The following is a 23,938-nucleotide window of genomic DNA, read 5'->3' as shown; positions in this document are numbered from 1 at the left end:
GGGTGGATGCAGCCAGAAAGGGCCACTCGTGTCCCTGGCAAAGCACCTCCAGCGTCTCCCCGTTTTCTCTCCAGTGGACGCGCAAGGCCCCCTACAGCTAGGGGAGGCAAGTGGATGGGCCTCATCTGCATATGTGGGCTCTAGAGGAAGAGTGCACCCTGGGAGACAAGGGGACACTTGGAGCGGGAAGTGCTCACGGGGGAGAAGTGCCTACAAGAGGCAGGAAGGGAGGGAGGCCACATCATGCCTCTCCATAGCCAGGCCTCTGGATGATGGGGCAGAAGCGGCCGTCACCCTAAGCTTCCTAGAAGTCCCAGCTGGGCCCCATGCTACCTAATATCTCGCCTGATCGAGCCTGGTCGAGCACTGGTCGAGCCTTCAGCCAAGGGACACAGGAGCCAAGGGGTCTGGCCTCGAGCCTTCAACCGAGGGACCCAGGAGCCCAGGGTCTGGCCTCAGTGCTTCCCAAGTCGGCCTTCAGCTGAAGCCTGCCTGGGCTGGGAGCCTCAGCTGCTGTTCCTGGGTGTGCTTCTTTCCTGCATGTGAAGGCCACCAGCGGCGAAGGTTGCCCTCCGCCTTCCAAGGAGTCGAGGGGATAGAAGCAGGAAAATTGTGTGTGTGTTTATTTCTTCTTTTTTAGAGATTCTTTCTATTTTTGTAAGGAACTGACGCCTGGGTGAGTGCTAGTGTGGCTTGAGGTGAATTTACGGGCAGCTTCTTTGCAAACTTTTGCCAAACCAACTTGGAGCAGCACTGGGGTAGAGAGTCAGCCTTCCGCTGATGCCTGCCTAGGCGTGGCTGGGCTGGGGGCCTCAGCTGCTGTTACTGGGCCTGCTTCTTTCCTGGTCTTGTAGGCCGCCAGCCAGAGAAGGTAAGGGCTTCAACCAACATCGCCCTCTGCCTTCCAAAGAGTCGAGGAGACCGCAGCAGGAAAATTGTGTGTGTGTTTATTTCTTCTTTTTTAGAGGTGCTTTCTATTTTTGTAAGGAACCGACGCCTGGGTGAGTGCTAGTGTGGCGTGAGTTAAATTTACAGGCATCTTCTTTGCAAACTTTTGCCAAACCAATTTGGGGCAGCAGTGGGGTAGAGAGTCAGCCTTAAGCTGATGCCTGCCTAGGCGTGGCTGGGCTGGGGGCCTCAGCTGCTGTTACTGGGCCTGCTTCTTTCCTGGTCTTGTAGGCCGCCAGCCAGAGAAGGTAAGGGCTTCAACCAACATCGCCCTCTGCCTTCCAAAGAGTCGAGGAGACCGCAGCAGGAAAATTGTGTGTGTGTTTATTTCTTCTTTTTTTAGAGGTGCTTTCTATTTTTGTAAGGAACCGACGCCTGGGTGAGTGCTAGTGTGGCGTGAGTTACATTTACAGGCATCTTCTTTGCAAAATTTTGCCAAACCAACTTGGACCAGCACTGGGGTAGAGAGTCAGCCTTCAGCTGATGGCTGCCTGGGCTGGGCTGGGCTGGTCTGGGGGCCTCAGCTGCTGTTACTGGGCATGCTTCTTTCCTGGACTTGTAGGCCACCAGCCGGAGAAGGTAAGGGCCTCAACCAACATCGCCCTCTGCCTTTCAAAGAGTCGAGGAGACCCCAGCAGGAAAATTGTGTGTGTGTTTATTTCTTCTTTTTTAGAGGTGCTTTCTATTTTTGTAAGGAACCGACGCCTGGGTGAGTGCTAGTGTGGCGTGAGTTAAATTTACAGGCATCTTCTTTGCAAACTTTTGCCAAACCAATTTGGGGCAGCAGTGGGGTAGAGAGTCAGCCTTAAGCTGATGCCTGCCTGGGCTGGGCTGGGCTGGGGGCCTCAGCTGCTGTTACTGGGCCTGCTTCTTTCCTGGACTTGTAGGCCGCCAGCCCGAGAAGGTAAGGCCTCAACCAACATCGCCCTCTGCCTTCCAAAGAGTCGAGGAGACCCCAGCAGGAAAATTGTGTGTGTGTTTATTTCCATCTTTCTTTCCGAGTTTTTTTTTAAAGTTTTGTAAGGAACGGATGCTTGGGTGAGTGAGTGCAAGTGTGGCTTGGCCTGAATTTACAGACACTTTCTTTGCAAACATGAGTAGGCAAGTGGGTATTTCAAAAGTGGGTGCATGGAGCCGCTCGTTGCTTTTCCAAGCTGGCAGCTGTGGCTCCTGAGCTTGAGGCAAAAAGAAGGGCAGAAGCACACTGCAGAGGACAGCGTTCAGCCTTGCAAGAGGGCAGTGGACGTCGGAGGAGCCGACACAGCACAAGAGGCTCGGAATCGGCGCACTCTTCGCCTACGGCCATACCACCCTGAATGCGCCCGATCTCGTCCGATCTCGGAAGCTAAGCAGGGTCGGGCCTGGTTAGTACTTGGATGGGAGACCGCCTGGGAATACCAGGTGCTGTAGGCATTTTGCTACTCTGTGCCCGATAGGCGGCGTTCGTCTTCCCCGTCTTGAACTACATTTTTCCTCCATTCCGCTTTTAATTTTAACAAACACGGCGCGTGAAAAAGGCACAGGGGCAGACAGCAGCCCTCGCTCCAATGCAGAGCCCCGTCAGAGGCGGACACGTTGTCGCCAAACTAACTTGGAGCAGCAGGAGACTGAAGCCAGGGCAGCAGCTCGCCGCCTCGGGTGGGTGGATGCAGCCAGAAAGGGCCACTCGTGTCCCTGGCAAAGCACCTCCAGCGTCTCCCCGTTTTCTCTCCAGTGGACGCGCAAGGCCCCCTACAGCTAGGGGAGGCAAGTGGATGGGCCTCATCTGCATATGTGGGCTCTAGAGGAAGAGTGCACCCTGGGAGACAAGGGGACACTTGGAGCGGGAAGTGCTCACGGGGGAGAAGTGCCTACAAGAGGCAGGAAGGGAGGGAGGCCACATCATGCCTCTCCATAGCCAGGCCTCTGGATGATGGGGCAGAAGCGGCCGTCACCCTAAGCTTCCTAGAAGTCCCAGCTGGGCCCCATGCTACCTAATATCTCGCCTGATCGAGCCTGGTCGAGCACTGGTCGAGCCTTCAGCCAAGGGACACAGGAGCCAAGGGGTCTGGCCTCGAGCCTTCAACCGAGGGACCCAGGAGCCCAGGGTCTGGCCTCAGTGCTTCCCAAGTCGGCCTTCAGCTGAAGCCTGCCTGGGCTGGGAGCCTCAGCTGCTGTTCCTGGGTGTGCTTCTTTCCTGCATGTGAAGGCCACCAGCGGCGAAGGTTGCCCTCCGCCTTCCAAGGAGTCGAGGGGATAGAAGCAGGAAAATTGTGTGTGTGTTTATTTCTTCTTTTTTAGAGATTCTTTCTATTTTTGTAAGGAACTGACGCCTGGGTGAGTGCTAGTGTGGCTTGAGGTGAATTTACGGGCAGCTTCTTTGCAAACTTTTGCCAAACCAACTTGGAGCAGCACTGGGGTAGAGAGTCAGCCTTCCGCTGATGCCTGCCTAGGCGTGGCTGGGCTGGGGGCCTCAGCTGCTGTTACTGGGCCTGCTTCTTTCCTGGTCTTGTAGGCCGCCAGCCAGAGAAGGTAAGGGCTTCAACCAACATCGCCCTCTGCCTTCCAAAGAGTCGAGGAGACCGCAGCAGGAAAATTGTGTGTGTGTTTATTTCTTCTTTTTTAGAGGTGCTTTCTATTTTTGTAAGGAACCGACGCCTGGGTGAGTGCTAGTGTGGCGTGAGTTAAATTTACAGGCATCTTCTTTGCAAACTTTTGCCAAACCAATTTGGGGCAGCAGTGGGGTAGAGAGTCAGCCTTAAGCTGATGCCTGCCTAGGCGTGGCTGGGCTGGGGGCCTCAGCTGCTGTTACTGGGCCTGCTTCTTTCCTGGTCTTGTAGGCCGCCAGCCAGAGAAGGTAAGGGCTTCAACCAACATCGCCCTCTGCCTTCCAAAGAGTCGAGGAGACCGCAGCAGGAAAATTGTGTGTGTGTTTATTTCTTCTTTTTTTAGAGGTGCTTTCTATTTTTGTAAGGAACCGACGCCTGGGTGAGTGCTAGTGTGGCGTGAGTTACATTTACAGGCATCTTCTTTGCAAAATTTTGCCAAACCAACTTGGACCAGCACTGGGGTAGAGAGTCAGCCTTCAGCTGATGGCTGCCTGGGCTGGGCTGGGCTGGTCTGGGGGCCTCAGCTGCTGTTACTGGGCATGCTTCTTTCCTGGACTTGTAGGCCACCAGCCGGAGAAGGTAAGGGCCTCAACCAACATCGCCCTCTGCCTTTCAAAGAGTCGAGGAGACCCCAGCAGGAAAATTGTGTGTGTGTTTATTTCTTCTTTTTTAGAGGTGCTTTCTATTTTTGTAAGGAACCGACGCCTGGGTGAGTGCTAGTGTGGCGTGAGTTAAATTTACAGGCATCTTCTTTGCAAACTTTTGCCAAACCAATTTGGGGCAGCAGTGGGGTAGAGAGTCAGCCTTAAGCTGATGCCTGCCTGGGCTGGGCTGGGCTGGGGGCCTCAGCTGCTGTTACTGGGCCTGCTTCTTTCCTGGACTTGTAGGCCGCCAGCCCGAGAAGGTAAGGCCTCAACCAACATCGCCCTCTGCCTTCCAAAGAGTCGAGGAGACCCCAGCAGGAAAATTGTGTGTGTGTTTATTTCCATCTTTCTTTCCGAGTTTTTTTTAAAAGTTTTGTAAGGAACGGATGCTTGGGTGAGTGAGTGCAAGTGTGGCTTGGCCTGAATTTACAGACACTTTCTTTGCAAACATGAGTAGGCAAGTGGGTATTTCAAAAGTGGGTGCATGGAGCCGCTCGTTGCTTTTCCAAGCTGGCAGCTGTGGCTCCTGAGCTTGAGGCAAAAAGAAGGGCAGAAGCACACTGCAGAGGACAGCGTTCAGCCTTGCAAGAGGGCAGTGGACGTCGGAGGAGCCGACACAGCACAAGAGGCTCGGAATCGGCGCACTCTTCGCCTACGGCCATACCACCCTGAATGCGCCCGATCTCGTCCGATCTCGGAAGCTAAGCAGGGTCGGGCCTGGTTAGTACTTGGATGGGAGACCGCCTGGGAATACCAGGTGCTGTAGGCATTTTGCTACTCTGTGCCCGATAGGCGGCGTTCGTCTTCCCCGTCTTGAACTACATTTTTCCTCCATTCCGCTTTTAATTTTAACAAACACGGCGCGTGAAAAAGGCACAGGGGCAGACAGCAGCCCTCGCTCCAATGCAGAGCCCCGTCAGAGGCGGACACGTTGTCGCCAAACTAACTTGGAGCAGCAGGAGACTGAAGCCAGGGCAGCAGCTCGCCGCCTCGGGTGGGTGGATGCAGCCAGAAAGGGCCACTCGTGTCCCTGGCAAAGCACCTCCAGCGTCTCCCCGTTTTCTCTCCAGTGGACGCGCAAGGCCCCCTACAGCTAGGGGAGGCAAGTGGATGGGCCTCATCTGCATATGTGGGCTCTAGAGGAAGAGTGCACCCTGGGAGACAAGGGGACACTTGGAGCGGGAAGTGCTCACGGGGGAGAAGTGCCTACAAGAGGCAGGAAGGGAGGGAGGCCACATCATGCCTCTCCATAGCCAGGCCTCTGGATGATGGGGCAGAAGCGGCCGTCACCCTAAGCTTCCTAGAAGTCCCAGCTGGGCCCCATGCTACCTAATATCTCGCCTGATCGAGCCTGGTCGAGCACTGGTCGAGCCTTCAGCCAAGGGACACAGGAGCCAAGGGGTCTGGCCTCGAGCCTTCAACCGAGGGACCCAGGAGCCCAGGGTCTGGCCTCAGTGCTTCCCAAGTCGGCCTTCAGCTGAAGCCTGCCTGGGCTGGGAGCCTCAGCTGCTGTTCCTGGGTGTGCTTCTTTCCTGCATGTGAAGGCCACCAGCGGCGAAGGTTGCCCTCCGCCTTCCAAGGAGTCGAGGGGATAGAAGCAGGAAAATTGTGTGTGTGTTTATTTCTTCTTTTTTAGAGATTCTTTCTATTTTTGTAAGGAACTGACGCCTGGGTGAGTGCTAGTGTGGCTTGAGGTGAATTTACGGGCAGCTTCTTTGCAAACTTTTGCCAAACCAACTTGGAGCAGCACTGGGGTAGAGAGTCAGCCTTCCGCTGATGCCTGCCTAGGCGTGGCTGGGCTGGGGGCCTCAGCTGCTGTTACTGGGCCTGCTTCTTTCCTGGTCTTGTAGGCCGCCAGCCAGAGAAGGTAAGGGCTTCAACCAACATCGCCCTCTGCCTTCCAAAGAGTCGAGGAGACCGCAGCAGGAAAATTGTGTGTGTGTTTATTTCTTCTTTTTTAGAGGTGCTTTCTATTTTTGTAAGGAACCGATGCCTGGGTGAGTGCTAGTGTGGCGTGAGTTAAATTTACAGGCATCTTCTTTGCAAACTTTTGCCAAACCAATTTGGGGCAGCAGTGGGGTAGAGAGTCAGCCTTAAGCTGATGCCTGCCTAGGCGTGGCTGGGCTGGGGGCCTCAGCTGCTGTTACTGGGCCTGCTTCTTTCCTGGTCTTGTAGGCCGCCAGCCAGAGAAGGTAAGGGCTTCAACCAACATCGCCCTCTGCCTTCCAAAGAGTCGAGGAGACCGCAGCAGGAAAATTGTGTGTGTGTTTATTTCTTCTTTTTTTAGAGGTGCTTTCTATTTTTGTAAGGAACCGACGCCTGGGTGAGTGCTAGTGTGGCGTGAGTTACATTTACAGGCATCTTCTTTGCAAAATTTTGCCAAACCAACTTGGACCAGCACTGGGGTAGAGAGTCAGCCTTCAGCTGATGGCTGCCTGGGCTGGGCTGGGCTGGTCTGGGGGCCTCAGCTGCTGTTACTGGGCATGCTTCTTTCCTGGACTTGTAGGCCACCAGCCGGAGAAGGTAAGGGCCTCAACCAACATCGCCCTCTGCCTTTCAAAGAGTCGAGGAGACCCCAGCAGGAAAATTGTGTGTGTGTTTATTTCTTCTTTTTTAGAGGTGCTTTCTATTTTTGTAAGGAACCGACGCCTGGGTGAGTGCTAGTGTGGCGTGAGTTAAATTTACAGGCATCTTCTTTGCAAACTTTTGCCAAACCAATTTGGGGCAGCAGTGGGGTAGAGAGTCAGCCTTAAGCTGATGCCTGCCTGGGCTGGGCTGGGCTGGGGGCCTCAGCTGCTGTTACTGGGCCTGCTTCTTTCCTGGACTTGTAGGCCGCCAGCCCGAGAAGGTAAGGCCTCAACCAACATCGCCCTCTGCCTTCCAAAGAGTCGAGGAGACCCCAGCAGGAAAATTGTGTGTGTGTTTATTTCCATCTTTCTTTCCGAGTTTTTTTTTAAAGTTTTGTAAGGAACGGATGCTTGGGTGAGTGAGTGCAAGTGTGGCTTGGCCTGAATTTACAGACACTTTCTTTGCAAACATGAGTAGGCAAGTGGGTATTTCAAAAGTGGGTGCATGGAGCCGCTCGTTGCTTTTCCAAGCTGGCAGCTGTGGCTCCTGAGCTTGAGGCAAAAAGAAGGGCAGAAGCACACTGCAGAGGACAGCGTTCAGCCTTGCAAGAGGGCAGTGGACGTCGGAGGAGCCGACACAGCACAAGAGGCTCGGAATCGGCGCACTCTTCGCCTACGGCCATACCACCCTGAATGCGCCCGATCTCGTCCGATCTCGGAAGCTAAGCAGGGTCGGGCCTGGTTAGTACTTGGATGGGAGACCGCCTGGGAATACCAGGTGCTGTAGGCATTTTGCTACTCTGTGCCCGATAGGCGGCGTTCGTCTTCCCCGTCTTGAACTACATTTTTCCTCCATTCCGCTTTTAATTTTAACAAACACGGCGCGTGAAAAAGGCACAGGGGCAGACAGCAGCCCTCGCTCCAATGCAGAGCCCCGTCAGAGGCGGACACGTTGTCGCCAAACTAACTTGGAGCAGCAGGAGACTGAAGCCAGGGCAGCAGCTCGCCGCCTCGGGTGGGTGGATGCAGCCAGAAAGGGCCACTCGTGTCCCTGGCAAAGCACCTCCAGCGTCTCCCCGTTTTCTCTCCAGTGGACGCGCAAGGCCCCCTACAGCTAGGGGAGGCAAGTGGATGGGCCTCATCTGCATATGTGGGCTCTAGAGGAAGAGTGCACCCTGGGAGACAAGGGGACACTTGGAGCGGGAAGTGCTCACGGGGGAGAAGTGCCTACAAGAGGCAGGAAGGGAGGGAGGCCACATCATGCCTCTCCATAGCCAGGCCTCTGGATGATGGGGCAGAAGCGGCCGTCACCCTAAGCTTCCTAGAAGTCCCAGCTGGGCCCCATGCTACCTAATATCTCGCCTGATCGAGCCTGGTCGAGCACTGGTCGAGCCTTCAGCCAAGGGACACAGGAGCCAAGGGGTCTGGCCTCGAGCCTTCAACCGAGGGACCCAGGAGCCCAGGGTCTGGCCTCAGTGCTTCCCAAGTCGGCCTTCAGCTGAAGCCTGCCTGGGCTGGGAGCCTCAGCTGCTGTTCCTGGGTGTGCTTCTTTCCTGCATGTGAAGGCCACCAGCGGCGAAGGTTGCCCTCCGCCTTCCAAGGAGTCGAGGGGATAGAAGCAGGAAAATTGTGTGTGTGTTTATTTCTTCTTTTTTAGAGATTCTTTCTATTTTTGTAAGGAACTGACGCCTGGGTGAGTGCTAGTGTGGCTTGAGGTGAATTTACGGGCAGCTTCTTTGCAAACTTTTGCCAAACCAACTTGGAGCAGCACTGGGGTAGAGAGTCAGCCTTCCGCTGATGCCTGCCTAGGCGTGGCTGGGCTGGGGGCCTCAGCTGCTGTTACTGGGCCTGCTTCTTTCCTGGTCTTGTAGGCCGCCAGCCAGAGAAGGTAAGGGCTTCAACCAACATCGCCCTCTGCCTTCCAAAGAGTCGAGGAGACCGCAGCAGGAAAATTGTGTGTGTGTTTATTTCTTCTTTTTTAGAGGTGCTTTCTATTTTTGTAAGGAACCGACGCCTGGGTGAGTGCTAGTGTGGCGTGAGTTAAATTTACAGGCATCTTCTTTGCAAACTTTTGCCAAACCAATTTGGGGCAGCAGTGGGGTAGAGAGTCAGCCTTAAGCTGATGCCTGCCTAGGCGTGGCTGGGCTGGGGGCCTCAGCTGCTGTTACTGGGCCTGCTTCTTTCCTGGTCTTGTAGGCCGCCAGCCAGAGAAGGTAAGGGCTTCAACCAACATCGCCCTCTGCCTTCCAAAGAGTCGAGGAGACCGCAGCAGGAAAATTGTGTGTGTGTTTATTTCTTCTTTTTTTAGAGGTGCTTTCTATTTTTGTAAGGAACCGACGCCTGGGTGAGTGCTAGTGTGGCGTGAGTTACATTTACAGGCATCTTCTTTGCAAAATTTTGCCAAACCAACTTGGACCAGCACTGGGGTAGAGAGTCAGCCTTCAGCTGATGGCTGCCTGGGCTGGGCTGGGCTGGTCTGGGGGCCTCAGCTGCTGTTACTGGGCATGCTTCTTTCCTGGACTTGTAGGCCACCAGCCGGAGAAGGTAAGGGCCTCAACCAACATCGCCCTCTGCCTTTCAAAGAGTCGAGGAGACCCCAGCAGGAAAATTGTGTGTGTGTTTATTTCTTCTTTTTTAGAGGTGCTTTCTATTTTTGTAAGGAACCGACGCCTGGGTGAGTGCTAGTGTGGCGTGAGTTAAATTTACAGGCATCTTCTTTGCAAACTTTTGCCAAACCAATTTGGGGCAGCAGTGGGGTAGAGAGTCAGCCTTAAGCTGATGCCTGCCTGGGCTGGGCTGGGCTGGGGGCCTCAGCTGCTGTTACTGGGCCTGCTTCTTTCCTGGACTTGTAGGCCGCCAGCCCGAGAAGGTAAGGCCTCAACCAACATCGCCCTCTGCCTTCCAAAGAGTCGAGGAGACCCCAGCAGGAAAATTGTGTGTGTGTTTATTTCCATCTTTCTTTCCGAGTTTTTTTTAAAAGTTTTGTAAGGAACGGATGCTTGGGTGAGTGAGTGCAAGTGTGGCTTGGCCTGAATTTACAGACACTTTCTTTGCAAACATGAGTAGGCAAGTGGGTATTTCAAAAGTGGGTGCATGGAGCCGCTCGTTGCTTTTCCAAGCTGGCAGCTGTGGCTCCTGAGCTTGAGGCAAAAAGAAGGGCAGAAGCACACTGCAGAGGACAGCGTTCAGCCTTGCAAGAGGGCAGTGGACGTCGGAGGAGCCGACACAGCACAAGAGGCTCGGAATCGGCGCACTCTTCGCCTACGGCCATACCACCCTGAATGCGCCCGATCTCGTCCGATCTCGGAAGCTAAGCAGGGTCGGGCCTGGTTAGTACTTGGATGGGAGACCGCCTGGGAATACCAGGTGCTGTAGGCATTTTGCTACTCTGTGCCCGATAGGCGGCGTTCGTCTTCCCCGTCTTGAACTACATTTTTCCTCCATTCCGCTTTTAATTTTAACAAACACGGCGCGTGAAAAAGGCACAGGGGCAGACAGCAGCCCTCGCTCCAATGCAGAGCCCCGTCAGAGGCGGACACGTTGTCGCCAAACTAACTTGGAGCAGCAGGAGACTGAAGCCAGGGCAGCAGCTCGCCGCCTCGGGTGGGTGGATGCAGCCAGAAAGGGCCACTCGTGTCCCTGGCAAAGCACCTCCAGCGTCTCCCCGTTTTCTCTCCAGTGGACGCGCAAGGCCCCCTACAGCTAGGGGAGGCAAGTGGATGGGCCTCATCTGCATATGTGGGCTCTAGAGGAAGAGTGCACCCTGGGAGACAAGGGGACACTTGGAGCGGGAAGTGCTCACGGGGGAGAAGTGCCTACAAGAGGCAGGAAGGGAGGGAGGCCACATCATGCCTCTCCATAGCCAGGCCTCTGGATGATGGGGCAGAAGCGGCCGTCACCCTAAGCTTCCTAGAAGTCCCAGCTGGGCCCCATGCTACCTAATATCTCGCCTGATCGAGCCTGGTCGAGCACTGGTCGAGCCTTCAGCCAAGGGACACAGGAGCCAAGGGGTCTGGCCTCGAGCCTTCAACCGAGGGACCCAGGAGCCCAGGGTCTGGCCTCAGTGCTTCCCAAGTCGGCCTTCAGCTGAAGCCTGCCTGGGCTGGGAGCCTCAGCTGCTGTTCCTGGGTGTGCTTCTTTCCTGCATGTGAAGGCCACCAGCGGCGAAGGTTGCCCTCCGCCTTCCAAGGAGTCGAGGGGATAGAAGCAGGAAAATTGTGTGTGTGTTTATTTCTTCTTTTTTAGAGATTCTTTCTATTTTTGTAAGGAACTGACGCCTGGGTGAGTGCTAGTGTGGCTTGAGGTGAATTTACGGGCAGCTTCTTTGCAAACTTTTGCCAAACCAACTTGGAGCAGCACTGGGGTAGAGAGTCAGCCTTCCGCTGATGCCTGCCTAGGCGTGGCTGGGCTGGGGGCCTCAGCTGCTGTTACTGGGCCTGCTTCTTTCCTGGTCTTGTAGGCCGCCAGCCAGAGAAGGTAAGGGCTTCAACCAACATCGCCCTCTGCCTTCCAAAGAGTCGAGGAGACCGCAGCAGGAAAATTGTGTGTGTGTTTATTTCTTCTTTTTTAGAGGTGCTTTCTATTTTTGTAAGGAACCGACGCCTGGGTGAGTGCTAGTGTGGCGTGAGTTAAATTTACAGGCATCTTCTTTGCAAACTTTTGCCAAACCAATTTGGGGCAGCAGTGGGGTAGAGAGTCAGCCTTAAGCTGATGCCTGCCTAGGCGTGGCTGGGCTGGGGGCCTCAGCTGCTGTTACTGGGCCTGCTTCTTTCCTGGTCTTGTAGGCCGCCAGCCAGAGAAGGTAAGGGCTTCAACCAACATCGCCCTCTGCCTTCCAAAGAGTCGAGGAGACCGCAGCAGGAAAATTGTGTGTGTGTTTATTTCTTCTTTTTTTAGAGGTGCTTTCTATTTTTGTAAGGAACCGACGCCTGGGTGAGTGCTAGTGTGGCGTGAGTTACATTTACAGGCATCTTCTTTGCAAAATTTTGCCAAACCAACTTGGACCAGCACTGGGGTAGAGAGTCAGCCTTCAGCTGATGGCTGCCTGGGCTGGGCTGGGCTGGTCTGGGGGCCTCAGCTGCTGTTACTGGGCATGCTTCTTTCCTGGACTTGTAGGCCACCAGCCGGAGAAGGTAAGGGCCTCAACCAACATCGCCCTCTGCCTTTCAAAGAGTCGAGGAGACCCCAGCAGGAAAATTGTGTGTGTGTTTATTTCTTCTTTTTTAGAGGTGCTTTCTATTTTTGTAAGGAACCGACGCCTGGGTGAGTGCTAGTGTGGCGTGAGTTAAATTTACAGGCATCTTCTTTGCAAACTTTTGCCAAACCAATTTGGGGCAGCAGTGGGGTAGAGAGTCAGCCTTAAGCTGATGCCTGCCTGGGCTGGGCTGGGCTGGGGGCCTCAGCTGCTGTTACTGGGCCTGCTTCTTTCCTGGACTTGTAGGCCGCCAGCCCGAGAAGGTAAGGCCTCAACCAACATCGCCCTCTGCCTTCCAAAGAGTCGAGGAGACCCCAGCAGGAAAATTGTGTGTGTGTTTATTTCCATCTTTCTTTCCGAGTTTTTTTTAAAAGTTTTGTAAGGAACGGATGCTTGGGTGAGTGAGTGCAAGTGTGGCTTGGCCTGAATTTACAGACACTTTCTTTGCAAACATGAGTAGGCAAGTGGGTATTTCAAAAGTGGGTGCATGGAGCCGCTCGTTGCTTTTCCAAGCTGGCAGCTGTGGCTCCTGAGCTTGAGGCAAAAAGAAGGGCAGAAGCACACTGCAGAGGACAGCGTTCAGCCTTGCAAGAGGGCAGTGGACGTCGGAGGAGCCGACACAGCACAAGAGGCTCGGAATCGGCGCACTCTTCGCCTACGGCCATACCACCCTGAATGCGCCCGATCTCGTCCGATCTCGGAAGCTAAGCAGGGTCGGGCCTGGTTAGTACTTGGATGGGAGACCGCCTGGGAATACCAGGTGCTGTAGGCATTTTGCTACTCTGTGCCCGATAGGCGGCGTTCGTCTTCCCCGTCTTGAACTACATTTTTCCTCCATTCCGCTTTTAATTTTAACAAACACGGCGCGTGAAAAAGGCACAGGGGCAGACAGCAGCCCTCGCTCCAATGCAGAGCCCCGTCAGAGGCGGACACGTTGTCGCCAAACTAACTTGGAGCAGCAGGAGACTGAAGCCAGGGCAGCAGCTCGCCGCCTCGGGTGGGTGGATGCAGCCAGAAAGGGCCACTCGTGTCCCTGGCAAAGCACCTCCAGCGTCTCCCCGTTTTCTCTCCAGTGGACGCGCAAGGCCCCCTACAGCTAGGGGAGGCAAGTGGATGGGCCTCATCTGCATATGTGGGCTCTAGAGGAAGAGTGCACCCTGGGAGACAAGGGGACACTTGGAGCGGGAAGTGCTCACGGGGGAGAAGTGCCTACAAGAGGCAGGAAGGGAGGGAGGCCACATCATGCCTCTCCATAGCCAGGCCTCTGGATGATGGGGCAGAAGCGGCCGTCACCCTAAGCTTCCTAGAAGTCCCAGCTGGGCCCCATGCTACCTAATATCTCGCCTGATCGAGCCTGGTCGAGCACTGGTCGAGCCTTCAGCCAAGGGACACAGGAGCCAAGGGGTCTGGCCTCGAGCCTTCAACCGAGGGACCCAGGAGCCCAGGGTCTGGCCTCAGTGCTTCCCAAGTCGGCCTTCAGCTGAAGCCTGCCTGGGCTGGGAGCCTCAGCTGCTGTTCCTGGGTGTGCTTCTTTCCTGCATGTGAAGGCCACCAGCGGCGAAGGTTGCCCTCCGCCTTCCAAGGAGTCGAGGGGATAGAAGCAGGAAAATTGTGTGTGTGTTTATTTCTTCTTTTTTAGAGATTCTTTCTATTTTTGTAAGGAACTGACGCCTGGGTGAGTGCTAGTGTGGCTTGAGGTGAATTTACGGGCAGCTTCTTTGCAAACTTTTGCCAAACCAACTTGGAGCAGCACTGGGGTAGAGAGTCAGCCTTCCGCTGATGCCTGCCTAGGCGTGGCTGGGCTGGGGGCCTCAGCTGCTGTTACTGGGCCTGCTTCTTTCCTGGTCTTGTAGGCCGCCAGCCAGAGAAGGTAAGGGCTTCAACCAACATCGCCCTCTGCCTTCCAAAGAGTCGAGGAGACCGCAGCAGGAAAATTGTGTGTGTGTTTATTTCTTCTTTTTTAGAGGTGCTTTCTATTTTTGTAAGGAACCGACGCCTGGGTGAGTGCTAGTGTGGCGTGAGTTAAATTTACAGGCATCTTCTTTGCAAACTTTTGCCAAACCAATTTGGGGCAGCAGTGGGGTAGAGAGTCAGCCTTAAGCTGATGCCTGCCTAGGCGTGGCTGGGCTGGGGGCCTCAGCTGCTGTTACTGGGCCTGCTTCTTTCCTGGTCTTGTAGGCCGCCAGCCAGAGAAGGTAAGGGCTTCAACCAACATCGCCCTCTGCCTTCCAAAGAGTCGAGGAGACCGCAGCAGGAAAATTGTGTGTGTGTTTATTTCTTCTTTTTTTAGAGGTGCTTTCTATTTTTGTAAGGAACCGACGCCTGGGTGAGTGCTAGTGTGGCGTGAGTTACATTTACAGGCATCTTCTTTGCAAAATTTTGCCAAACCAACTTGGACCAGCACTGGGGTAGAGAGTCAGCCTTCAGCTGATGGCTGCCTGGGCTGGGCTGGGCTGGTCTGGGGGCCTCAGCTGCTGTTACTGGGCATGCTTCTTTCCTGGACTTGTAGGCCACCAGCCGGAGAAGGTAAGGGCCTCAACCAACATCGCCCTCTGCCTTTCAAAGAGTCGAGGAGACCCCAGCAGGAAAATTGTGTGTGTGTTTATTTCTTCTTTTTTAGAGGTGCTTTCTATTTTTGTAAGGAACCGACGCCTGGGTGAGTGCTAGTGTGGCGTGAGTTAAATTTACAGGCATCTTCTTTGCAAACTTTTGCCAAACCAATTTGGGGCAGCAGTGGGGTAGAGAGTCAGCCTTAAGCTGATGCCTGCCTGGGCTGGGCTGGGCTGGGGGCCTCAGCTGCTGTTACTGGGCCTGCTTCTTTCCTGGACTTGTAGGCCGCCAGCCCGAGAAGGTAAGGCCTCAACCAACATCGCCCTCTGCCTTCCAAAGAGTCGAGGAGACCCCAGCAGGAAAATTGTGTGTGTGTTTATTTCCATCTTTCTTTCCGAGTTTTTTTTTAAAGTTTTGTAAGGAACGGATGCTTGGGTGAGTGAGTGCAAGTGTGGCTTGGCCTGAATTTACAGACACTTTCTTTGCAAACATGAGTAGGCAAGTGGGTATTTCAAAAGTGGGTGCATGGAGCCGCTCGTTGCTTTTCCAAGCTGGCAGCTGTGGCTCCTGAGCTTGAGGCAAAAAGAAGGGCAGAAGCACACTGCAGAGGACAGCGTTCAGCCTTGCAAGAGGGCAGTGGACGTCGGAGGAGCCGACACAGCACAAGAGGCTCGGAATCGGCGCACTCTTCGCCTACGGCCATACCACCCTGAATGCGCCCGATCTCGTCCGATCTCGGAAGCTAAGCAGGGTCGGGCCTGGTTAGTACTTGGATGGGAGACCGCCTGGGAATACCAGGTGCTGTAGGCATTTTGCTACTCTGTGCCCGATAGGCGGCGTTCGTCTTCCCCGTCTTGAACTACATTTTTCCTCCATTCCGCTTTTAATTTTAACAAACACGGCGCGTGAAAAAGGCACAGGGGCAGACAGCAGCCCTCGCTCCAATGCAGAGCCCCGTCAGAGGCGGACACGTTGTCGCCAAACTAACTTGGAGCAGCAGGAGACTGAAGCCAGGGCAGCAGCTCGCCGCCTCGGGTGGGTGGATGCAGCCAGAAAGGGCCACTCGTGTCCCTGGCAAAGCACCTCCAGCGTCTCCCCGTTTTCTCTCCAGTGGACGCGCAAGGCCCCCTACAGCTAGGGGAGGCAAGTGGATGGGCCTCATCTGCATATGTGGGCTCTAGAGGAAGAGTGCACCCTGGGAGACAAGGGGACACTTGGAGCGGGAAGTGCTCACGGGGGAGAAGTGCCTACAAGAGGCAGGAAGGGAGGGAGGCCACATCATGCCTCTCCATAGCCAGGCCTCTGGATGATGGGGCAGAAGCGGCCGTCACCCTAAGCTTCCTAGAAGTCCCAGCTGGGCCCCATGCTACCTAATATCTCGCCTGATCGAGCCTGGTCGAGCACTGGTCGAGCCTTCAGCCAAGGGACACAGGAGCCAAGGGGTCTGGCCTCGAGCCTTCAACCGAGGGACCCAGGAGCCCAGGGTCTGGCCTCAGTGCTTCCCAAGTCGGCCTTCAGCTGAAGCCTGCCTGGGCTGGGAGCCTCAGCTGCTGTTCCTGGGTGTGCTTCTTTCCTGCATGTGAAGGCCACCAGCGGCGAAGGTTGCCCTCCGCCTTCCAAGGAGTCGAGGGGATAGAAGCAGGAAAATTGTGTGTGTGTTTATTTCTTCTTTTTTAGAGATTCTTTCTATTTTTGTAAGGAACTGACGCCTGGGTGAGTGCTAGTGTGGCTTGAGGTGAATTTACGGGCAGCTTCTTTGCAAACTTTTGCCAAACCAACTTGGAGCAGCACTGGGGTAGAGAGTCAGCCTTCCGCTGATGCCTGCCTAGGCGTGGCTGGGCTGGGGGCCTCAGCTGCTGTTACTGGGCCTGCTTCTTTCCTGGTCTTGTAGGCCGCCAGCCAGAGAAGGTAAGGGCTTCAACCAACATCGCCCTCTGCCTTCCAAAGAGTCGAGGAGACCGCAGCAGGAAAATTGTGTGTGTGTTTATTTCTTCTTTTTTAGAGGTGCTTTCTATTTTTGTAAGGAACCGACGCCTGGGTGAGTGCTAGTGTGGCGTGAGTTAAATTTACAGGCATCTTCTTTGCAAACTTTTGCCAAACCAATTTGGGGCAGCAGTGGGGTAGAGAGTCAGCCTTAAGCTGATGCCTGCCTAGGCGTGGCTGGGCTGGGGGCCTCAGCTGCTGTTACTGGGCCTGCTTCTTTCCTGGTCTTGTAGGCCGCCAGCCAGAGAAGGTAAGGGCTTCAACCAACATCGCCCTCTGCCTTCCAAAGAGTCGAGGAGACCGCAGCAGGAAAATTGTGTGTGTGTTTATTTCTTCTTTTTTTAGAGGTGCTTTCTATTTTTGTAAGGAACCGACGCCTGGGTGAGTGCTAGTGTGGCGTGAGTTACATTTACAGGCATCTTCTTTGCAAAATTTTGCCAAACCAACTTGGACCAGCACTGGGGTAGAGAGTCAGCCTTCAGCTGATGGCTGCCTGGGCTGGGCTGGGCTGGTCTGGGGGCCTCAGCTGCTGTTACTGGGCATGCTTCTTTCCTGGACTTGTAGGCCACCAGCCGGAGAAGGTAAGGGCCTCAACCAACATCGCCCTCTGCCTTTCAAAGAGTCGAGGAGACCCCAGCAGGAAAATTGTGTGTGTGTTTATTTCTTCTTTTTTAGAGGTGCTTTCTATTTTTGTAAGGAACCGACGCCTGGGTGAGTGCTAGTGTGGCGTGAGTTAAATTTACAGGCATCTTCTTTGCAAACTTTTGCCAAACCAATTTGGGGCAGCAGTGGGGTAGAGAGTCAGCCTTAAGCTGATGCCTGCCTGGGCTGGGCTGGGCTGGGGGCCTCAGCTGCTGTTACTGGGCCTGCTTCTTTCCTGGACTTGTAGGCCGCCAGCCCGAGAAGGTAAGGCCTCAACCAACATCGCCCTCTGCCTTCCAAAGAGTCGAGGAGACCCCAGCAGGAAAATTGTGTGTGTGTTTATTTCCATCTTTCTTTCCGAGTTTTTTTTTAAAGTTTTGTAAGGAACGGATGCTTGGGTGAGTGAGTGCAAGTGTGGCTTGGCCTGAATTTACAGACACTTTCTTTGCAAACATGAGTAGGCAAGTGGGTATTTCAAAAGTGGGTGCATGGAGCCGCTCGTTGCTTTTCCAAGCTGGCAGCTGTGGCTCCTGAGCTTGAGGCAAAAAGAAGGGCAGAAGCACACTGCAGAGGACAGCGTTCAGCCTTGCAAGAGGGCAGTGGACGTCGGAGGAGCCGACACAGCACAAGAGGCTCGGAATCGGCGCACTCTTCGCCTACGGCCATACCACCCTGAATGCGCCCGATCTCGGAAGCTAAGCAGGGTCGGGCCTGGTTAGTACTTGGATGGGAGACCGCCTGGGAGGTGCTGTAGGCATTTTGCTACTCTGTGCCCGATAGGCGGCGTTCGTCTTCCCCGTCTTGAACTACATTTTTCCTCCATTCCGCTTTTAATTTTAACAAACACGGCGCGTGAAAAAGGCACAGGGGCAGACAGCAGCCCTCGCTCCAATGCAGAGCCCCGTCAGAGGCGGACACGTTGTCGCCAAACTAACTTGGAGCAGCAGGAGACTGAAGCCAGGGCAGCAGCTCGCCGCCTCGGGTGGGTGGATGCAGCCAGAAAGGGCCACTCGTGTCCCTGGCAAAGCACCTCCAGCGTCTCCCCGTTTTCTCTCCAGTGGACGCGCAAGGCCCCCTACAGCTAGGGGAGGCAAGTGGATGGGCCTCATCTGCATATGTGGGCTCTAGAGGAAGAGTGCACCCTGGGAGACAAGGGGACACTTGGAGCGGGAAGTGCTCACGGGGGAGAAGTGCCTACAAGAGGCAGGAAGGGAGGGAGGCCACATCATGCCTCTCCATAGCCAGGCCTCTGGATGATGGGGCAGAAGCGGCCGTCACCCTAAGCTTCCTAGAAGTCCCAGCTGGGCCCCATGCTACCTAATATCTCGCCTGATCGAGCCTGGTCGAGCACTGGTCGAGCCTTCAGCCAAGGGACACAGGAGCCAAGGGGTCTGGCCTCGAGCCTTCAACCGAGGGACCCAGGAGCCCAGGGTCTGGCCTCAGTGCTTCCCAAGTCGGCCTTCAGCTGAAGCCTGCCTGGGCTGGGAGCCTCAGCTGCTGTTCCTGGGTGTGCTTCTTTCCTGCATGTGAAGGCCACCAGCGGCGAAGGTTGCCCTCCGCCTTCCAAGGAGTCGAGGGGATAGAAGCAGGAAAATTGTGTGTGTGTTTATTTCTTCTTTTTTAGAGATTCTTTCTATTTTTGTAAGGAACTGACGCCTGGGTGAGTGCTAGTGTGGCTTGAGGTGAATTTACGGGCAGCTTCTTTGCAAACTTTTGCCAAACCAACTTGGAGCAGCACTGGGGTAGAGAGTCAGCCTTCCGCTGATGCCTGCCTAGGCGTGGCTGGGCTGGGGGCCTCAGCTGCTGTTACTGGGCCTGCTTCTTTCCTGGTCTTGTAGGCCGCCAGCCAGAGAAGGTAAGGGCTTCAACCAACATCGCCCTCTGCCTTCCAAAGAGTCGAGGAGACCGCAGCAGGAAAATTGTGTGTGTGTTTATTTCTTCTTTTTTAGAGGTGCTTTCTATTTTTGTAAGGAACCGACGCCTGGGTGAGTGCTAGTGTGGCGTGAGTTAAATTTACAGGCATCTTCTTTGCAAACTTTTGCCAAACCAATTTGGGGCAGCAGTGGGGTAGAGAGTCAGCCTTAAGCTGATGCCTGCCTAGGCGTGGCTGGGCTGGGGGCCTCAGCTGCTGTTACTGGGCCTGCTTCTTTCCTGGTCTTGTAGGCCGCCAGCCAGAGAAGGTAAGGGCTTCAACCAACATCGCCCTCTGCCTTCCAAAGAGTCGAGGAGACCGCAGCAGGAAAATTGTGTGTGTGTTTATTTCTTCTTTTTTTAGAGGTGCTTTCTATTTTTGTAAGGAACCGACGCCTGGGTGAGTGCTAGTGTGGCGTGAGTTACATTTACAGGCATCTTCTTTGCAAAATTTTGCCAAACCAACTTGGACCAGCACTGGGGTAGAGAGTCAGCCTTCAGCTGATGGCTGCCTGGGCTGGGCTGGGCTGGTCTGGGGGCCTCAGCTGCTGTTACTGGGCATGCTTCTTTCCTGGACTTGTAGGCCACCAGCCGGAGAAGGTAAGGGCCTCAACCAACATCGCCCTCTGCCTTTCAAAGAGTCGAGGAGACCCCAGCAGGAAAATTGTGTGTGTGTTTATTTCTTCTTTTTTAGAGGTGCTTTCTATTTTTGTAAGGAACCGACGCCTGGGTGAGTGCTAGTGTGGCGTGAGTTAAATTTACAGGCATCTTCTTTGCAAACTTTTGCCAAACCAATTTGGGGCAGCAGTGGGGTAGAGAGTCAGCCTTAAGCTGATGCCTGCCTGGGCTGGGCTGGGCTGGGGGCCTCAGCTGCTGTTACTGGGCCTGCTTCTTTCCTGGACTTGTAGGCCGCCAGCCCGAGAAGGTAAGGCCTCAACCAACATCGCCCTCTGCCTTCCAAAGAGTCGAGGAGACCCCAGCAGGAAAATTGTGTGTGTGTTTATTTCCATCTTTCTTTCCGAGTTTTTTTTTAAAGTTTTGTAAGGAACGGATGCTTGGGTGAGTGAGTGCAAGTGTGGCTTGGCCTGAATTTACAGACACTTTCTTTGCAAACATGAGTAGGCAAGTGGGTATTTCAAAAGTGGGTGCATGGAGCCGCTCGTTGCTTTTCCAAGCTGGCAGCTGTGGCTCCTGAGCTTGAGGCAAAAAGAAGGGCAGAAGCACACTGCAGAGGACAGCGTTCAGCCTTGCAAGAGGGCAGTGGACGTCGGAGGAGCCGACACAGCACAAGAGGCTCGGAATCGGCGCACTCTTCGCCTACGGCCATACCACCCTGAATGCGCCCGATCTCGTCCGATCTCGGAAGCTAAGCAGGGTCGGGCCTGGTTAGTACTTGGATGGGAGACCGCCTGGGAATACCAGGTGCTGTAGGCATTTTGCTACTCTGTGCCCGATAGGCGGCGTTCGTCTTCCCCGTCTTGAACTACATTTTTCCTCCATTCCGCTTTTAATTTTAACAAACACGGCGCGTGAAAAAGGCACAGGGGCAGACAGCAGCCCTCGCTCCAATGCAGAGCCCCGTCAGAGGCGGACACGTTGTCGCCAAACTAACTTGGAGCAGCAGGAGACTGAAGCCAGGGCAGCAGCTCGCCGCCTCGGGTGGGTGGATGCAGCCAGAAAGGGCCACTCGTGTCCCTGGCAAAGCACCTCCAGCGTCTCCCCGTTTTCTCTCCAGTGGACGCGCAAGGCCCCCTACAGCTAGGGGAGGCAAGTGGATGGGCCTCATCTGCATATGTGGGCTCTAGAGGAAGAGTGCACCCTGGGAGACAAGGGGACACTTGGAGCGGGAAGTGCTCACGGGGGAGAAGTGCCTACAAGAGGCAGGAAGGGAGGGAGGCCACATCATGCCTCTCCATAGCCAGGCATCTGGATGATGGGGCAGAAGCGGCCGTCACCCTAAGCTTCCTAGAAGTCCCAGCTGGGCCCCATGCTACCTAATATCTCGCCTGATCGAGCCTGGTCGAGCACTGGTCGAGCCTTCAGCCAAGGGACACAGGAGCCAAGGGGTCTGGCCTCGAGCCTTCAACCGAGGGACCCAGGAGCCCAGGGTCTGGCCTCAGTGCTTCCCAAGTCGGCCTTCAGCTGAAGCCTGCCTGGGCTGGGAGCCTCAGCTGCTGTTCCTGGGTGTGCTTCTTTCCTGCATGTGAAGGCCACCAGCGGCGAAGGTTGCCCTCCGCCTTCCAAGGAGTCGAGGGGATAGAAGCAGGAAAATTGTGTGTGTGTTTATTTCTTCTTTTTTAGAGATTCTTTCTATTTTTGTAAGGAACTGACGCCTGGGTGAGTGCTAGTGTGGCTTGAGGTGAATTTACGGGCAGCTTCTTTGCAAACTTTTGCCAAACCAACTTGGAGCAGCACTGGGGTAGAGAGTCAGCCTTCCGCTGATGCCTGCCTAGGCGTGGCTGGGCTGGGGGCCTCAGCTGCTGTTACTGGGCCTGCTTCTTTCCTGGTCTTGTAGGCCGCCAGCCAGAGAAGGTAAGGGCTTCAACCAACATCGCCCTCTGCCTTCCAAAGAGTCGAGGAGACCGCAGCAGGAAAATTGTGTGTGTGTTTATTTCTTCTTTTTTAGAGGTGCTTTCTATTTTTGTAAGGAACCGACGCCTGGGTGAGTGCTAGTGTGGCGTGAGTTAAATTTACAGGCATCTTCTTTGCAAACTTTTGCCAAACCAATTTGGGGCAGCAGTGGGGTAGAGAGTCAGCCTTAAGCTGATGCCTGCCTAGGCGTGGCTGGGCTGGGGGCCTCAGCTGCTGTTACTGGGCCTGCTTCTTTCCTGGTCTTGTAGGCCGCCAGCCAGAGAAGGTAAGGGCTTCAACCAACATCGCCCTCTGCCTTCCAAAGAGTCGAGGAGACCGCAGCAGGAAAATTGTGTGTGTGTTTATTTCTTCTTTTTTTAGAGGTGCTTTCTATTTTTGTAAGGAACCGACGCCTGGGTGAGTGCTAGTGTGGCGTGAGTTACATTTACAGGCATCTTCTTTGCAAAATTTTGCCAAACCAACTTGGACCAGCACTGGGGTAGAGAGTCAGCCTTCAGCTGATGGCTGCCTGGGCTGGGCTGGGCTGGTCTGGGGGCCTCAGCTGCTGTTACTGGGCATGCTTCTTTCCTGGACTTGTAGGCCACCAGCCGGAGAAGGTAAGGGCCTCAACCAACATCGCCCTCTGCCTTTCAAAGAGTCGAGGAGACCCCAGCAGGAAAATTGTGTGTGTGTTTATTTCTTCTTTTTTAGAGGTGCTTTCTATTTTTGTAAGGAACCGACGCCTGGGTGAGTGCTAGTGTGGCGTGAGTTAAATTTACAGGCATCTTCTTTGCAAACTTTTGCCAAACCAATTTGGGGCAGCAGTGGGGTAGAGAGTCAGCCTTAAGCTGATGCCTGCCTGGGCTGGGCTGGGCTGGGGGCCTCAGCTGCTGTTACTGGGCCTGCTTCTTTCCTGGACTTGTAGGCCGCCAGCCCGAGAAGGTAAGGCCTCAACCAACATCGCCCTCTGCCTTCCAAAGAGTCGAGGAGACCCCAGCAGGAAAATTGTGTGTGTGTTTATTTCCATCTTTCTTTCCGAGTTTTTTTTTAAAGTTTTGTAAGGAACGGATGCTTGGGTGAGTGAGTGCAAGTGTGGCTTGGCCTGAATTTACAGACACTTTCTTTGCAAACATGAGTAGGCAAGTGGGTATTTCAAAAGTGGGTGCATGGAGCCGCTCGTTGCTTTTCCAAGCTGGCAGCTGTGGCTCCTGAGCTTGAGGCAAAAAGAAGGGCAGAAGCACACTGCAGAGGACAGCGTTCAGCCTTGCAAGAGGGCAGTGGACGTCGGAGGAGCCGACACAGCACAAGAGGCTCGGAATCGGCGCACTCTTCGCCTACGGCCATACCACCCTGAATGCGCCCGATCTCGTCCGATCTCGGAAGCTAAGCAGGGTCGGGCCTGGTTAGTACTTGGATGGGAGACCGCCTGGGAATACCAGGTGCTGTAGGCATTTTGCTACTCTGTGCCCGATAGGCGGCGTTCGTCTTCCCCGTCTTGAACTACATTTTTCCTCCATTCCGCTTTTAATTTTAACAAACACGGCGCGTGAAAAAGGCACAGGGGCAGACAGCAGCCCTCGCTCCAATGCAGAGCCCCGTCAGAGGCGGACACGTTGTCGCCAAACTAACTTGGAGCAGCAGGAGACTGAAGCCAGGGCAGCAGCTCGCCGCCTCGGGTGGGTGGATGCAGCCAGAAAGGGCCACTCGTGTCCCTGGCAAAGCACCTCCAGCGTCTCCCCGTTTTCTCTCCAGTGGACGCGCAAGGCCCCCTACAGCTAGGGGAGGCAAGTGGATGGGCCTCATCTGCATATGTGGGCTCTAGAGGAAGAGTGCACCCTGGGAGACAAGGGGACACTTGGAGCGGGAAGTGCTCACGGGGGAGAAGTGCCTACAAGAGGCAGGAAGGGAGGGAGGCCACATCATGCCTCTCCATAGCCAGGCCTCTGGATGATGGGGCAGAAGCGGCCGTCACCCTAAGCTTCCTAGAAGTCCCAGCTGGGCCCCATGCTACCTAATATCTCGCCTGATCGAGCCTGGTCGAGCACTGGTCGAGCCTTCAGCCAAGGGACACAGGAGCCAAGGGGTCTGGCCTCGAGCCTTCAACCGAGGGACCCAGGAGCCCAGGGTCTGGCCTCAGTGCTTCCCAAGTCGGCCTTCAGCTGAAGCCTGCCTGGGCTGGGAGCCTCAGCTGCTGTTCCTGGGTGTGCTTCTTTCCTGCATGTGAAGGCCACCAGCGGCGAAGGTTGCCCTCCGCCTTCCAAGGAGTCGAGGGGATAGAAGCAGGAAAATTGTGTGTGTGTTTATTTCTTCTTTTTTAGAGATTCTTTCTATTTTTGTAAG

At 54.8% G+C, this 23,938-nt stretch overlaps 8 non-coding genes across 8 annotated transcripts; all 8 read left to right on the top strand.

The window, feature by feature from the left end:
* Positions 1-2,242: 2,242 nt before the first annotated feature.
* Positions 2,243-2,361, top strand: LOC138529061 (5S ribosomal RNA). Its single transcript, XR_011284413.1, has one exon. It is a non-coding gene; the product is annotated as a 5S ribosomal RNA (ribosomal RNA).
* A 2,469-nt stretch (positions 2,362-4,830) lies between these two features.
* On the top strand, positions 4,831-4,949 carry LOC138529060 (5S ribosomal RNA). Its single transcript, XR_011284412.1, has one exon. It is a non-coding gene; the product is annotated as a 5S ribosomal RNA (ribosomal RNA).
* A 2,469-nt stretch (positions 4,950-7,418) lies between these two features.
* On the top strand, positions 7,419-7,537 carry LOC138529059 (5S ribosomal RNA). Its single transcript, XR_011284411.1, has one exon. It is a non-coding gene; the product is annotated as a 5S ribosomal RNA (ribosomal RNA).
* A 2,469-nt stretch (positions 7,538-10,006) lies between these two features.
* LOC138529058 (5S ribosomal RNA) lies at positions 10,007-10,125 on the top strand. The gene has a single exon (XR_011284410.1). It is a non-coding gene; the product is annotated as a 5S ribosomal RNA (ribosomal RNA).
* A 2,469-nt stretch (positions 10,126-12,594) lies between these two features.
* On the top strand, positions 12,595-12,713 carry LOC138529051 (5S ribosomal RNA). The gene has a single exon (XR_011284408.1). It is a non-coding gene; the product is annotated as a 5S ribosomal RNA (ribosomal RNA).
* Positions 12,714-15,182: 2,469 nt separating this feature from the next.
* On the top strand, positions 15,183-15,301 carry LOC138529045 (5S ribosomal RNA). The gene has a single exon (XR_011284406.1). It is a non-coding gene; the product is annotated as a 5S ribosomal RNA (ribosomal RNA).
* Positions 15,302-20,342: 5,041 nt separating this feature from the next.
* Positions 20,343-20,461, top strand: LOC138529044 (5S ribosomal RNA). The gene has a single exon (XR_011284405.1). It is a non-coding gene; the product is annotated as a 5S ribosomal RNA (ribosomal RNA).
* A 2,469-nt stretch (positions 20,462-22,930) lies between these two features.
* On the top strand, positions 22,931-23,049 carry LOC138529043 (5S ribosomal RNA). The gene has a single exon (XR_011284404.1). It is a non-coding gene; the product is annotated as a 5S ribosomal RNA (ribosomal RNA).
* The last annotated feature ends 889 nt before the right edge of the window (positions 23,050-23,938 follow it).

Source organism: Ambystoma mexicanum, chromosome 7q, assembly GCF_040938575.1.
Source record: "Ambystoma mexicanum isolate Mex_15411 chromosome 7q, UKY_AmexF1_1, whole genome shotgun sequence".
Taxonomy (NCBI): Eukaryota; Metazoa; Chordata; class Amphibia; order Caudata; family Ambystomatidae; genus Ambystoma; species Ambystoma mexicanum.
This window is presented reverse-complemented; position numbering and strand designations above follow the sequence as displayed.